The sequence below is a fragment of the Eumetopias jubatus genome, unplaced genomic scaffold, assembly GCF_037043125.1.
Source record: "Eumetopias jubatus isolate StellerSeaLion01/CBP00866 unplaced genomic scaffold, mEumJub1_p1.0 scaffold_7, whole genome shotgun sequence".
NCBI classification, from domain to species: domain Eukaryota; kingdom Metazoa; phylum Chordata; class Mammalia; order Carnivora; family Otariidae; genus Eumetopias; species Eumetopias jubatus.
Genome location: NW_028274813.1, coordinates 45376564 through 45393540, shown reverse-complemented (window position 1 = coordinate 45393540; position 16977 = coordinate 45376564).

The window sequence follows — 16977 nt, the reverse complement described above, 5'->3', positions numbered from 1 at the left end:
CCACACACAGTGCCCAGCCCTCAAGAATATAAGCAACATGAAACGGGAGACCTTGTCTGTCTTGCTTATGATGGTCTCTAGCACCTGGTATGTAAACAGTCTTAGTGCATAGCAAGCATTCAAAACACATTGACAGAATTAATGGTTTCTAAGTGAATTGATTGAAGAGAAATCTGTGAGGATGAGTATTTCTCTCTTATAACAATAGCTATTACTGAGATACTATTTTGTAGCTTATTTCTTGATTTTGGAAAGTCATAACTTAATGACAGTGACAACCATGATGACAATGATAGCAGAACTTACATAGCAATTTCTTGTATTAGCTCATTTCATCTTTATGAAAATCTTATAAGTAATATTGTCACCCCAAATGAGAAAATTGTGGCACAGTTTAAGTAGCTTACTCATGGTCACATAGCTGGTTAGTAGTGAAGTGAGGTACAAATCCAGACTATACTCTTCACCAGTATAGTATATTACTATCCTGTGATTATTGTTCATAATTGAGTTGGATGATAAATCCAGTTTAAGCAATGAATATGTTGATAGCCATTGCCAGTTTGTGGCTATTTCATCCCAACACTTGTTTTAGAACATACGTGCATCAGACATGTCTACACATGCACACACATAGGCATGTGTATATACACACAGAGGTTTACTCTTGTGACAAATCTCTTTCCCAACACTGCATAATAATCACATAGGGATTAGCCATAAGAAGGTTGAAGATCCCTAAGTGCAGGAGCTTTCCTCTCACGTGGCTATACTACTATCTTTATATTGACTGACATTCCCCACTGTTTTTTTGGAAGAAAGTGAGAAATGTGAACTGGAAGAGAGTGGGTGGGGCCACACTGAAGCTGTGGTGCCACAAGGGTAGGAAGGAAGAGTAGGAAGGGAGGGGTATTTTGAATAGCTTCCAAGCTGAAACCGCTCAGTAGACATTAAATGGTAATAGTCCTCCTTAAAGTTTCAACAATGGAACAAGAGGGAAGGAATTTTCAAGACCTAGGGGTCAGGACCACTCTGGGTGTGATGCGTGTAAGCAGTCTGCAGGAAAGGCAACTCTCCTGAGTTATCTGTCACACTGAAATGAATTGAAAAATATAGTAAAGCAGTAATCTTGAAAATTTGGGAGCTGGCTAGTCTCTTTATCTCATTGGTTCCAACCTCCCCGCCCCCACAGCCTTTCCCCACGGTCTCAACTACTCTGCTTTCTAGCTCAGCTTTCTCTGAGTGATCCAGGTTCTGCCACGTAACCTTGGTCATCACACACACTGACCATGAGGCAGAGCTCAGCTTGTTGAGTCTAGTGGTTCTCATTTGCTAGAAATAACAAGGATTCTTAGTGCTGTTATAAAGCTTATCTGCTCATGTTATTTCTCAATATCAAATCACAGTAGAAAAACAGAATTCCCCCTGCTTAACACAGGTAGGATTACACTTGGGAGTGTTGATGACTTAAGCAAAGATTTTCCACCTACGGCCAAGTGATTGATGGATTATCCATCTGCATATAAAACCATTGTTTAAATCTTGGTTCTATTAAAAAAGAAAGAGAAAGAGAAAGAAGGAAAGAAAGAAAGAAAGAAAGAAAGAAAGAAAGAAACAAACAAACAAACAAACAAACAACAGGTCTAAAATGGAGTCACTTGTGCTTAGCCCGCGTCACCAAACCGAGACTTAATGTAACCTAATTGCAGTTTCAGCCTTTCCCAGGAATGTAATCTTAACCAGTCAGTCTGGAATTTCCTGGTCAACTCTAGTGAGGTAATTCACCTGATAGACTCCCATCCCCCAAAGGAAGGTGACCTTGCCTGAAGTAATCCACTCTCTGCTAGTAACTTCCTTGTCCCACCCCCTTCTGCCTATAAAAGTCTTCCATTTTGTACAGCTCCTTAGAGCTCTTTTCTGTTTGCTAGATGGGATGCTGCTCAACTCATGAATCATTGTATAAAGCCAATTAGATCTTTAAATTTACTCACTAGAATTTTGTTTAACAGTTTGAATGGGTCATATCACCTGCAGTTTCCAAACAACTGCATATTTTCCCCCAAAGTAAAATACAAAACAATGAGAATGAAGACTTGAAAGTTGGCTTCTTATTTCTTCCCTGTTCAACAAACCTAGAGGAGCCTGTCACTTGTTATGTTAATTGCTCTGTGGCTAGATTTAGTCTGTGGTTTGTTCCCATGTTTTCTTCTCACAGCTAGAGGAGAAAGTCCATCCCAGCAGGTGTCATAAACACCAATTTCATGACTATTTAGGTCTTATTATATGACTAGACACAATGGATTTTTTTACTTTCCCTAGAAAACTGTGAGAGGGTTTTTGAGGCAAATAAAATGAAATTTTTACATGTTTTTTTTTTTTGTTTTTGTTGTTGAAGTTAAATTCTCCATCAATTTGCTCCATACTTGGGTATCAGAAATTGCTTTCTATTCAACTTCTGTTCCCAGTTTTAAATACTATGTGTATACTCCTCAAGGCATTATGTCCATATACATATATATGTATACACACAGGCACATTATGAAGCCATTTCTATTTTAAACAGCATTCAGATTGGTGGGATATTTAAATGTCTAAAGAATAGCCAACATGTTATTTGAATTATGCTACCCCTTGAGCCCTCATTAGTTCTCACATAACCATTGCGTTAGATTCCTAATTAGACCTCCTGATTTCACCCTTGACTCAACAGCTATTTTCTACACAATAGCCAGCGTAATTTTAAAAAAGTAAATCAGACCATATCATTCCCCTGCTTATAGTTTTCTGGTAGCTTTCCCTTACAATGGGAAGAGAATCCAAATGTCTTACCATGGTCTACACAGTCTTACATGATCTGGATCCTGCCTTTCTCTCTGAGCTGATCTCACAAGGACACCTGGGCTTCTCTCTATTTAAGGATATAGATATTTTCTGCCTTAGGAGCCCTTCCATTTGCCCTTTCCCTTGCCTAAATCTTTCTTCCTCCAGATCTTAACATGACCAGCTTTTTTTTTAAAGATTTTATTTATTTATGTGAGAGAGAGAGAATGAGAGATAGAGAGCACGAGAGGGAAGAGGGTCAGAGGGAGAAGCAGACTCCCTGCTGAGCAAGGACCCCCCCAATGTGGGACTCGATCCCAGGACTCCAGGATCATGACCTGAGCCTAAGGCAGTCGCTTAACCAACTGAGCCACCCAGGCGCCCCTTGACCAGCTTTTTCTATTCATTCAGGTCTTAAGCTCAAATGACATTTTCCCAGAGAGGACCTCCCTGCTCACCCTGGCTAAAAGGTGTGTGGGGGTGCTTCTCTATTACTCTACTTTTGTGTTCCTTACAGAATTTGTCACTGCCTAAAATTATCTTATATGTTCTTTGTAAAAATGTTTATTATATAGTACCCTGCAGGATTTCAAGTGCCATGAAGGCAGTTCTCTCTTTTTTTTTAAACATCACAAATATGATTTTTTATTTGTCACCATTAAATGTCTGATTTTTAAACAGATTCTTGGACTGGTGGCTCATATCCATCAGCTCGTTCAACTTTAGCACCGGTCTCAACCCCAGTAGCTTTTCCAGAACTACTAGCTTCACCACGAAGTTCCGTGAGCTTTCCCAGTTCAAACTTGGGCTTCTTCAGCATTTTGATGTCTTTGTTAGAAGGCAGTGCTCTTATCTGCTTTTCCATTGCTGTACTGCGGTTCCTAAAATCATGCAGGCATATTTTAGGTGCTCAAAGAATTATTTGGTGAATGGATGAACAAATGAATAATTCCACTTTATAGGCAGTTCTGTCTAAATTTGTGGATTTGGTGCCAGTTTCTTTATTTGAAAAACTTTAATCATAATTACCAGTGCTGATTGGTAATTAGGGAATGTTTTAGTTGGAAATATTGTATAATCATTATTCCAAGGAGCCATTCCCTTAGCAACATCCCTGTCAAGTGTCATCTAGTTTCTATTAAAATATTTCCAGTGTTGAAAAGCTCACTATTTATGCAGCATGTTCAGATGTTAGACAACTAATTTTTTTCCCTTAAAATAAACTAAAATCTTCTTCCCATTATGCTGAATCTTAGCCCTAGTTCTGTCCTGAGGGGTTACATAAGATGTCTTTTTTTTTTTCTTTTCCACACAGAATTACTATCTCATATAGTCTTCTCTCAGCTAAGCTTCTTTTTTATAACCTCAATGATTCCTTCTATGACACTCTTAACAGGACCTTCGTTTTTGTCATATTTTTTAAAAAAATGTTTGCTTTCTTCTTCTTTATCCTGAATCCATCCTTCCTTGCCAACATTCTTGTTAAATTCTGCCACCCAAAGTGGACCATATAAAGCCATTTGAATATGGAAAAAAATCAGGGGTCAAAAATATCATGAAGAGGTTGAGCATCATGAGAATTCACTAGTGAAGAAAAGTCTTCTTTTTTCACTTTGTCCTTTCTTTTAACCATATTGGTGTTTCCCTAATTATGAACTTGAGGGAAAGGAATCGTGAGAGGTCATTAGATCTCTCCCTTTATACCACCATGAAGATAGATAGACTTTGCAGGGATAATTCTTTCCCCCTTGACCCTCAGTAGGACAACATTTTCTCTGGGAGAAAGGGAGTTCTTGACTCCTTGACTCTAAGGTTCTGCTCCATCTTCAGTCCAAAATCTCAACAAATATAAATTCTTTTTCCAACACAATATTGCCTCAAAGGCAATATTCCTTCATTTTTTTTCATCCCCTCTCAATTTCAGTAACAATCGCCGTACAAAAGCTGGATTCACAGTAGAAATTACATGGTGACTCTCCTTCAAACAGAAAAGTGATCAAATGGATAATCTTTCCTTCTTCAATTTCTCTAGAAGTACTTTGGTCTGTACACTTTGAATGGCATGTGAATTACATGGCCATGTTTAAGTGGCTTGAATGAATTCCAAGAAACCACTGAAGTCAAAGTAAAAATAAACAAACAAACAAAAGACACTTAAAAATTTTTTTAAAAGTGGGCCAAGAAATGCTTATTTTTTTCTGTTCCAAATGACTGGCTTTCTTAAAATCTATTTCTGAATAGTCAAGTACTTTTCTGAACATTGAAATCCATTTGATTCTATTATCTTGAGTGGCAGTGATTATTTCATGAGAAAAAAGAGTTCTTCAATGGACAAGTGGTTCTCTATAAACAGTGTTGTCCCAGTCATGAGGTAACTGATCTTATTCAAGCCTCATGGCTTGGGAACCGTCTGCTATAAACATATGGGCAGAGAGAGAGAGAGAAGATGGCTCAACAAACCTAAAAGGGACATGATGCTTTTAGACCTATTTTCAGTCATTGAAGTATTCACTGCCAGCATCTTGCTCAAGGCCCAGAGTTGGATGACACTTATACTTCCATACACACCTCTTGGCTGGCTTCTTGGACTTGGACAAGTGACTTCTTTTCCGATCCAAATCCACCCTTAATCTTTATTTCAATCACATAAAATTTTACAGCAATAGCAATGGCAGATAGAAGCTATGAAATCTACCCTAGTGATACCTCTGGGCACTTCATTTAACTAGTTTTATGAATAGACCACTTCCAGCTTTCCTAGTGCTTCTTGAAGATCTGATGGTCAGATGGTGTGGAACCCAGACATCACTAAGCTGGAAATTCCAAATGGATTCGGTTCAAGATTTTTTACCTTCAAGGTAACTCATTTGTGCATATTTGCAGTAAAAGAAAGATTTCAATACCAGGCTTATTATTGATTCTAGATATTTGTGGTTAAGAGTTCCGGAAGGGATAATTTAAATATTTTTAGTTTTCTCTAATGGTCATGGTGGTTTTATGTGAACAAGGAGACTCCTCTGTGATCTTTGCTAATGAGTTGTCCTTGATGGAATGAAGGAGAAGGGAGAGGGGTGTATGCAAGAGGATAAATGAGACAACAATGATGTTGTAGAGGCTGGAGTGAGAATTCAAGGAGATGAGCTAGGAGGATCGGTAGAGTCCAAGGAAATTATTGTATCATCTGTTTAACTGTACTCCAGGGAGAAGGTGCACCAGTTTGCTAAAAGAGAAGCCAGAGCAGATTTATTTGGTAATGTGTGGCCCATCTTCCACAATGGAGAAAATTAGATCTAAATCCATGAGGTAGAGCTGGAAAATATATGTTAGAGATGTTGTTTGTTACTGGAATGTCACCATTCTATGTAAAAACTGAAAGCTCCTAAAGACAGTACAAGAAATCAAAGATATACAAGTCTCAAAAATTATACCTCTTTGTTAGATGATGATTTTTTTTGTTCCAGGAGTGTGTTCTATTGTTATTGCTCATGTAAACGTTCTTGAAGAATCTGTATAGAAGGAGAATAAGGTTAATAAAAGATGTAAGAATTGTGATAATTGGTGTTTTGTGGTCAAGATTAAATTGCAGTCTTTATCTTAAAATCAAAGAGCTTATGTAAACGTAGTCTCTTGTGAGGTAGCCAATGTTTTGTACCCATTTTAGAGATAGTGCCCTAGAAGGCACTTAGAGTGAATTATACCTAAAAACAAATTTTGGTTATCTTCATTGGATACGTTCTTCTTCCAGGATAAATCAAGACCACCAATAATTGCAAGACAGCATGCAGTGATGGAAAGATGAAAGGCAGAATACCTAGTGGTTGTAACTTTCCTCTGGATGCAGACAGGCAAAATTACAGAATATAGTACTTGTTCTACTGGATTTGCTCTATTAATTTCTTGTTTAGGAATTCAGACAGGCCTATCATTGTTTTTTCATTAGATTCTTTCCTTTGACTTTACAGATGCCTGGGTCTCTGTTCATCTATCACAGTTGAAGTTGGTTTGGATTCAAATCCCAGTTCTGTCACTTACAAGTCGTGCAGCATTAGGAATTCCACTTACCCTAGCCCACTGTTAGCTTGGAAAACAAAGACAGAGGCAAAATTGTCTATGTTGTCACTTTAGTGGGAAGTGTCATCCTAGACAAAAAATTGTGAAGGAAAAAGAGAGTGAGGCAGCCCAGGAAGAAGAGCAAATGCAAAGGGGTACATTCCCAAGGTGGCCACAGATTTGTAACCAGCATTGGTGATTGCTCAATCTTTCAGGACAGCTTCAGAGAGACTGCATGGATTGTTCTATCTCAGAACAGTCCACTTGTGGGAAGAAAGAGGATTTAGCCATCATCTTTCATCTCCCATTGGTCAGACTTTGACCCATGATTCCTCTGCACTTCTGGGTCATACCAGCTGGTCCTCCTAACAGCCACTGTGAAAGCACAGACCCAAGATGGCAGCTGCCTCTTCCATGTGAGTCACAGCACCCAGGGCATACAGTAGGTAGCAACAAGCCAGAGGCCCTGCTGGCTAGGTTTCTCTACACTGCAGAAAAGGGGGAACTAGTGCCTGTACGTGAACACCAAGAGGGGCTCATGGCACCTCACAGCACAGTGACTAAAACAAAGCCTTTGGCAAGAGGCAGAAGACTCCAGGACTGAGGTGAAAGAAAAGATGGCTTTCAGTCATGCCCATAATGACATCAGATTCTAGGAGCAGCTGCAGTGGTGGGTTCAGCTGGCTTAGCACACAGACCACCATGAAGACAAAGATGAACCTTCCTCTGAGGCTGTGCTTGGGGCTGGGCAAGCTTTCTGAAGCATCATGAGCAATAGGAAACCATTTCTGAGTGAGTCTCAGGTGGGGCGGTAGCATAACCTGGTCCAACACCTTATCCATCTTTTTTAAACCTTGGTATCTTTATGGGTAATGAGCAGTAGCTACTACTATTTCCTCTCATTCCTCTCTACGTGTTTCCCTTCACAACATCCTCTCCCTCTAGCCATGTGCCCTGCTCAACTCCAAGTCTGAGTGCTTGTGGTCTCTTAGAATCCTTTGCCAGGCTTTCTAAATTGCTTCACTACTAGTCTTCAAGGATCCTAACAACCCATTTTCTTGTATGATGCCTTCTCTGACTGAAGAGGTGTGACTCTTGTATATTCCTCTACTTCCAAGCAAAATATATAAGCATGTTATTTAGGCTTTCCTCATGCTTTATTTGTTTGTGGGCTTGGCAATGACTGTATTTGGAGTGCCTCTCTAAAAATATTGTGGATATTGATATTGCCCATATTATTCCATAGAAGGAAGACTGTTTAAAGTAGCTTTTATGAGTAACAGCAGAGTTTTCTTCCTAGGAGCAAACTATTATAGCTTTTGGCCGTTGACCATGAGGAGGTAGGAATGCTCCTTACTGCTACTGTGGTTTTTTTTTTTTTTTAATTCATTTTACTAATAATCACAAATGTCCCCTTATTTCCTCTGACCCTCTCACCAGAGGAGGGTAATTTTTCTGCTTAATTCCATGGCATGAGATTCCCTAATAAGGTAACAAGCTGCCCTGCAATAGATAATGGATGATATGCCCCAATACCACCCCCAGCTCCACAGGGATTGGAGTTCGACAGGTCAGGGTTGCAGTTTGAGTTCAAGGGACCAGAGTTGGGCAGGGGAAGGAAGAAGTTACAGTCTATGTGTCCAAGAGTGGAAGAAGTCAATGGTTGATTCTGAGTCACTGTCTTGGGGAGCATGGAGGATTAACACTAGCATACACAAGTGCTGCCATTAAATATAAAGAGCTGCTTTCAGGTTGGCCAATGGGAGGCAAAGTCAAGAGTTATTTGCTGGGTGGAGCCAGAATGATGTAAGATCAAGAGCAAGAGAGGAAAGTTTTGGACAATGGCAAGACAGAAGCTGGAGCACAGCAGCCTGCCTTTCATGGCATTGCTGGACGGAAGTCAGCATGTGAGAAGGCTGAAATAAATGAAAAGTACAGCATCAGGGTAGGGCTGATGCCTGGGAGTGCCCGTGTGGAAGGAACATCTTAATAAGAGGCACACCTGCTCTCATCTGTCTAGCTACACACAGGCACTGAGCTGTATATTCATGGGAAATAAATATATGTGTAAATAATTCCAACTTGGTCAAGGAAATGATGTAGCAGCAGGTAAAATCTGCCTACTCACATTGGCTTTCCCCTGGCTGGGCAATGTATGCAAAGTGGCATTTACCACCCCTCTCACATGTACACCCTGGCTTGTTTTTGTCATAGGCAAAAAGCCAAAGAGTCCTTGTTTCACACTGTTTCAGAGCATTTCGTGTTCCCTTGGGTAGGAAACCTCCTTTTCTTGTCTTTGGTATGGTGACTTTTCAGCTCACAGCCTGGGTAGGGAAGTAATATTTGGTTAATGTCAAATTTACTCTGAACTTCGCTGGCCTCAAAGTTCATGTCTTGGAAACTGTAGCTCTTCCCATGGTTTGGATATTTTACATCCACACATTACATTCAGAAAGCCAGAGTTTAGGCTAATGGAAAAAAATAGCTAAATTGATGACTAATTTTACATCAGAAGCTTTTCAACCAGAGAAATAGTGTGCTACAGAGTTAAGCAGAGCCGCCCCACCCCTGGCCCCCGGCCCTCTGCTTGAAGTGAGGAGATTTTCAAGTGTCTCTTTGAGAAAGGGTGGAGGAACGACAGAGAGGAGGCCCAGCTGCACAGACCCACACAGCAGATGGTCCAACCGAAACACAGGCAGCCTGAAGTTACTCTCCACTGGGCACCACTGACCAAGGCTTATTGAGTCATGAAACCACTTGTTATGCTGAAGAGGATTATTTAGGATGAAAAGGGGAGTGGTTTTCTTGCTTAACATACCCATACTGAAGGTCGTGACCCATCTTTCTTATTGCCCACTTTCACTTATACACCATAAGGAATAATTTCCAGCTCACCTTCCCCACTCCATTCCATTGCCAGAACATATAGAAATGTCTCTGTTCAAAATGAAAGGCTCTTGTTTTTTTGGCTGAATATCAAGATTTTTCCAGATTGTCAACTCCTTAAGAGGGGAGAAGCATAAAATCCAGCTGTAGAAACCCAGAAGTAACCTAACATAATCCAGGTGTTTCTGGTTTTCTTAGGAAAGAAGGCGAATGTATATACAATGCCTGATCAGCCATACCTGGAGGATACTGCTCCATAACAACTAGATTGTTTTGATAAGGGGTTGTGAGTCCACAGGGTGTGACAATGATATCTGATTTATCAAGACTGGTTTTGTAGTGGTGTCCTGAAAGTTTGTGACCTTGAATATATCTTCCTCCCATCTGGTTTAATGTTCATAAAAATGAGTTTGAAAGCAGTGAAGCTGTAAAGACAACATGGTGGTATAGAACATTCAGGGAGTGGGAAAAACAGGTTTTAGCTTCAGTCTGCCACTTGTCTGAAGACAAGTCTTTAATCTCTCTGATCATCATTTTCTACTCCATAAACAAATAAAATAACATTTTCCCTTACTGATCTACTATAAAATTGAAAGCATTGTGTTGGGACAGTTTTATGTGAATAACTTTGACAAAGCTATAATAAATGTGCATTTAGTAGTCTATAGGCTTATCTGTTCAGTCTGTAGTAACACTCTGACCCACCATTCATTGATCAGAGATAGTCTACTATATTTTTAGATTATAGTTTTTAATGGTGAAAATTGAGTTAGTTTGGCAGAATGAACTAATTCTCCAGAACAAATAACAAGCCACCTGCCAAAATCTTCCTCATTCACTCTCAAATGCCACCTACCTCTCAAAGCACTCTGAAGTTGTGTTAACCTGGAATGACTCCCTCTTAGCTACTGCACCTTCCCAGCCCTGGCTATCTCTGTGGCAGCTCTTCTGCGAGGTTATTGATAGTGGCTAATGATCAACTAGGAGCATGTCTTTCTCCCAAGGATAGGGACCTAGACTTAGTCAGCATTGTACCAGCCCACCTTACCTTCTAGAGTGCCACACATGTAAAGAAGCAAGAATACTTTCTGAATTGAATTACTACATTTCTTTGGTAGGGTTTGCATGGGAGGGAGAAATGGTAGCTTTTGAGAAGGACCTGGTATTGGTGGAGCACAGTATAGGGGGAATAAGTCAACCTAAGAGTCAGAAAACTGGATTGTAGTCTAAGCTTTGCCACTGCATTGTTGTATGTTGGATGAGTCACTAAACTCTCAACCTTTGTTCCCTTCTCTTTATAATGAGAGAATAGGATGAGTTGGCTTTTAAGGCTCTTTACAACGCTAAAAGTCCACATTTCCAGTTTTATGCTACCTTCATCTTTAAGCAAACCAAGAGGGGTTTTAAAATGAAAATTATCCAATAGGGTGATTCTAAGGCAATAGGAATCTATTCTATTTTGAGTGGTAAGGATTATTTTACATAAATATGAGATTCAGGGTAAGGAGTTTATCAAGTCTATCTGTGGATGGTTTAAAATTTAAAAAACTATCATTAGAAGAGTAACCTAAGATTATCTACACTTGGACTATTGTACAGATTGCAAAATACATTATACATATTGAAGATAAACATGGATTAGAATTTTAGTAAAATCTATGAATGTTGGTGGTTTTTATTACTTTAAAAATCTTTTTTTCTTTTTTTTATTACGTTATGTTAGTCACCATACAGTACATCATTAGTTTTTGATGTAGTGTTCCATGATTCATTGTCTGCGTATAACACCCAGTGCTCCATGCAATACGTGCCCTCCTTAATACCCATCATTGGGCTAACCCATCCCTCCAACTGCCTTATTTTAAAAATCTTATCACACTTTTTTTTCCTCCACATTTTTGTATTAGGATAACTTGGACTTATCCCTGAAACTTGAAGTATCCTTTACAATAATATTCCATGAAATGTATCTTTATTAGTGGAAAAAGATAGGACTCTTTTGCATGTGTTGGGTTAATTTCAGTTCCAAACTGTAGAACCTTCTCCTGTGGAGTCAAATCAAAGTTGGTAGGTACTTAATTGTAGTCTTTGGGTAGTATGCCCTACACCATATTATTTTATTGTTGGGTCCTTCGTACTTTATTGCGACCACTGTAATATGATCTGGTTGGATTATATATATATATGAGTATTTCCTTTCTCTCATTTGTACTGAATCTACAATATAAATTTGGCAATCTAGTCAATGGTGTAATTCTTTTATCAAGATTGACTTTCTTTCAATCTATCTTCTTGAGGACCAAGAAACTCAACAAATTTCAAGATCTTTTTTTCTTCTTCTTCTTTTAAATGCAGTAGAATCTTTACTAGATGAAGTCAACCCTTAAATAAGTGAACTATTTCCATTGTTCAGTTGTCCAAGTAAATTTAAAGCAGAGGGTATTTTTGACAGCTTTGTCAATGCAGCTTTCCCCCCTCCTCTAGTAATTCAAGCATTATTGACGTCTAGTGTTGAACTTTAAATATGTTCTTGAGACTTGAAAAGGAAGCTTGATGAGGCATGTACTGCAGCATAACCTCTCAATTATTCACACGTTTATATGACTCTACTCGCCAAGGCCTCGCATTGTAAATATTATGAACACTTTTATAACCAGACATTGATATGAGCTAATAGGCAGTGAATTACAACTCAAATGGTGAAACTACAAATAGTAATCAGAATATGGTCAGGGTCATCAATCATAATTAATATCATCATTGTTCATTTCTAAAATCTCTGCTGCTGTATCAAGTCACTTTTGAGTCTTAATTGAGTCATTTCTATTACTTAAACTCAAAAAGTCAGATGTGTTTGACAGTGTCTCTAGAGCCCAAACACAACTCACTGGCCTAGCTGAGGACAAGGAAAATGGCTATTTTTGTGTCTTGCTCTTTTAGATTCAAATAACTTAGCAGGTTTCTGTCTATCATTCAGCATGATCTAACAGCTGTGTTTAATAAAGTGCACAAATTTGGATTCTGCTAGTATAATAATATCTAATAAGATGGGAGGCAAAACCTACAAAAATGTTATTAATGACTCTTACCTCCATCTAGCCTTTTCTCCTTTCCTGCTTCCTATCAATTAATTAATTTAATCATTCAACAAATACTAACTGAATCATTATCTTGGGCCAAATACGTACTAGGCACCAGGGGAACAATCTAGGCAGGCTCTCTCACTGCCCTTATAGTGTTTATATTCCAGTGCCATAAAGGAAGATTTAAAGTATTTTTGAATCAGTTTGTCCTGGACACATCTCTAAGTCATTAAAAAAAAAAAAAAAGAAAAAGAGGAATCAGCTGAAATATATTGTTAGAATAAGTCTGAGTAACCCATTTCCTTTTCCTTCCATAGTGGATTGAGAGGGCTGTTGTAATTAAAAGATTGCTGGCCATTTTTGTTTCTTTCCTGAAGCAGTCGGGGAGATGACTGAGAAGATAATAAGGAACTATCAATTCCTTAAAACATTTTGAAAGAAAACGCTCCATACTGCCTTGAGATAGTTTTCCCATTTCTTGAAAGCTCTTGGGATGAACAGCAACAGAAGTATCTATTTCCAGATTAAATGAACAAGAAGGATGTGTGTTTAAGTTCCACTGTGGATTAAAAAAAATACTATACAGCTTATTATATCCAGTTAATGTAAGTGTAATTATGGGTAACAAATGATCAACAAGAACACAACAAGGTTTAGACATTCTTTCCTAAGTCCCTCCTCTCTAAGGATTGTTGAAAACCCAGACCAAGGATAACTAATGAAAGACATTAATACAGGGACTGAAACTAATTACTGATACTAATAATAGCAGCATCTTCTTAACCTGGTGTTTCTCCTCCTGGGTCCTCTACTGGTTGCTCTTCCTCCTCAAATGTCACCCTCACTCTTCTATAGACTATTCTGCCATGATCAGTTCCTTGTACCAGGGCCCTGATTGCATGTGCTCCAAATTTTTTCCAAGTACAGTTTTGTTCTTATAGTTTAGTTTTAATAAATTTTGTTTCCAAGGATATCTTGCTCTGCCCACTGTAGTCTGAAAAAATGTTGCCTCTAATTACTTAGTAGCAGGGAATGCCTTCCTTATTTCTGTGCACTCATATAGGCTGAGATTTTTTTTTAAAGATTTTTTTAATTTACTTGACAGAGAGAGACACAGAAAGAGAGGGAACACAAGCAGGGGGAGTGGGAGAGGGAGAAGCAGGCTTCCCGCTGAGCAAGGAGCCCTATGTGGGACTCGATCCCAGGACCCCAGGATCATGACCTGAGCCAAAGGCAGATGCCCAATGACTGAGCTACCCAGCGCCCCTGAGATTTTTTTTTAACCAAAAAATACAGAGGAGAAGACATCTTCAGATTGTTTGCAGATCGAAATGAAAACATAGTCCCCCATTAATTGGAGGCACAGCGGCCATCACGTGATTTGTGTCTTCTCTTAGGTGTCCTCCCTGAGAGCATGTGCTCACTGCTGTGATATTCTGCCATGGTCACGTCCTCAGTATGGTGAGCTGTGCTTGGGTATCTCCCGTACAGCTTCTGCCTTGCTGAATCAGTGACTCCATGGGTTGATACGACAAGACCAGATTAGATTGGTGGGGAACAGATGATCCAAGGATGGTGTGTCCATAGGCTTATTGATGACCTCCAGTGGGCTGTCTTGGGTGGAAAAGAGAAGACATCCTCTCTCTGCTCTCTCATTGGAATTTAGAATTGAGGAAATTCAGAACCTGAGCAGGTTAGCTTTAGGAAACTGAGCTGAAAGCCCACCAGATAGACCCAGGCAGTAATTACAAATTATAAGGATGAGGACCAAGAGAATGGGGACAACAAAGCAGAGATGCACTGAGAAGGTGGAGGTGGGGGGTCCCTGCAGTCCCTGAAAGAAAGGGAGAAAGACCGACACACAAGTTAATACACAGGCACATAACAAAAGCCACCTATATTCCTGATTGCTTTATGTTTCCAAGTTTAGTTCCCCCATGCTTCTTATTTTGGGGCACCTTGACTGAGCCATCTTTGCCTCTTATGACCAAATGAGTCTTGACAACATCAGCAAAATTTGTTGAATTTTTGTTGAATATTATAACACTGTAATTAATGGTAATGTAGCAAGCAAGATAAGTTAACCAAAAGGTATGTAATTGTAATTGTTGTCCTGCTACCACTTGTCAACTGTGAAATTTTTTTCCTAAATGCCTTAACACTAGACAGTAGTTGGAAAACTCCTGGAAATTGTCCCTTGTCAGTGTTCATTAAAAAATCATATACCATCAGTATCAGAACTCAGAGGTCCATATTATGTACTTCTTTTTTTTTTTAAAGATTTTATTTATTTGACAGAGAGACAGCGAGAGAGGGAACACAAGCAGGGGGAGTGGGAGAGGGAGAAGCAGGCTTCCCGCCGAGCAGGGAGCCCGATGTGGAGCTCAATCCCAGGACCCTGGGATCATGACCTGAGCCGAAGGCAGACGCTTAACGACTGAGCCACCCAGGCGCCCCCATATTATGTACTTCTTTACAATTTCATTTTAATGAGCACTTTATGAAACTAAGTTGTTATATATGACATTAAAAAAAAGCTATGACAAAGTTTTGTGCTGAATATATGATCTGAAAACCACAACACATTTGTGTTTAATTCTCATGGTGTGATAGTTGCCATGCAATTACTCTTAGTGGGGAATGCCATGTTCTGGCGGCAGCTGGATGTCGAACTCCATCCTCTTGGGGGTAAAGTAAAATAAGAGCATTTGGGAGCGTTTGCATATATAGATATCTTAAATATCTTACTATTCATTTGTGTGAATATGGCTTGGCAACAGGGTATAATATAACTTTTATTTTGGAAGTGGAGGATATCACTCACCAACGAGGTCTTTCTAAACAAGTTGCTGTATAAAATTTACAGCATCTGTGCTCACTCGCATGTTTCTCTTAAGCAGTGTGTTTATCTTCTTTCATTAGCTTTCCTTGCTTTTGCCATTGTTCTTTCCTTCCATCAGCCCTCAGCTGTCATGGAAAGAGTGGATGACTTAGAGTGGAGCGGAACATAATGCCGTCTGTAAATGTAAGCAGGTAAATAACTTCTACCGACATAACTCATTGGTGCAGTGAATAACAGGCATTCATGTGTGTTCTTAATATCCCTCTTTTTTTTTTTTAAGATTTTGTTTATTTATTTGTGAGAGAGAGAGAGAGAGAGAGAGCCAGCGCACAAGCAGGGGGAGTGTCAGGCAGAGGGAGAGGGAGAAGCAGGCTCCCTGTTGAGCAGGGAACCCAATGCGGGACTTGATCCCAGGACCCTGGGATCATGACCTGAGCAGAAGGCGGATGCTTAATGACTGAGCCACCCAGGCACCCCAATATCCATCTGTTTGATCTCTTTGGTCTATATTCCCTGCCCGGCCTCTCTAACCACACACACACACATACACACACACACACACACACACACACGGAAAAAAAAACAAAAAACAAAAAACAAGAAACAAAACCCAAGCTAACATTAATTGAGTTAGAAACTATGTTTTTGCTCAGACAATGAAAAGGAAAAAATTTCCTCGGGTAGGATAATTCTAATGGTAATTTTTTTCCTTTAGAATTTTTAACTACAGTAGGCACACTGAATTCAGTGCTGGAGGCAGCCATCATCCTATGAAGAGACATTATTTGTCTCATTAGCACTGTGGGAGTGCCATGAAAGGGTCCATGACCTAGAGCCCATCTTGCTTTAATAATGGCTTAACACTCATAAAAGATTTTTAATGGCTACATGAGACATATTTAAATATTAAACGCCATTCCTCTTCGTTGATTCACAAACCCCAATGAATAGGACTCCTTTGTCGCTTCCAAGATTGAAGAAATGTGCCTGGCTTCTCACGCCAAGGAGTGAACAAAACAAACCCAGAAACGGAAACACCTCACCTCTGCCCTGCTAACCCACTTGCCAACCTGAGAACTCTGCATCTCCAGGGCTCACTGGCTGCCTTGACATCTTGCTCAGAAACAAAATGTTTATCTGTTTGATACCCATTTCTAATCCTGCTGTAGGAAAATTAGGCAGATGGTCATATATATGCAATGAGAGTTTTTTCCCCAAACACAACTTTTTGGCTTTCATCATAATGCAATTCATTTGCTTTGGTCCCCTGGGCGCAGTGTTACATCTGACGAGATG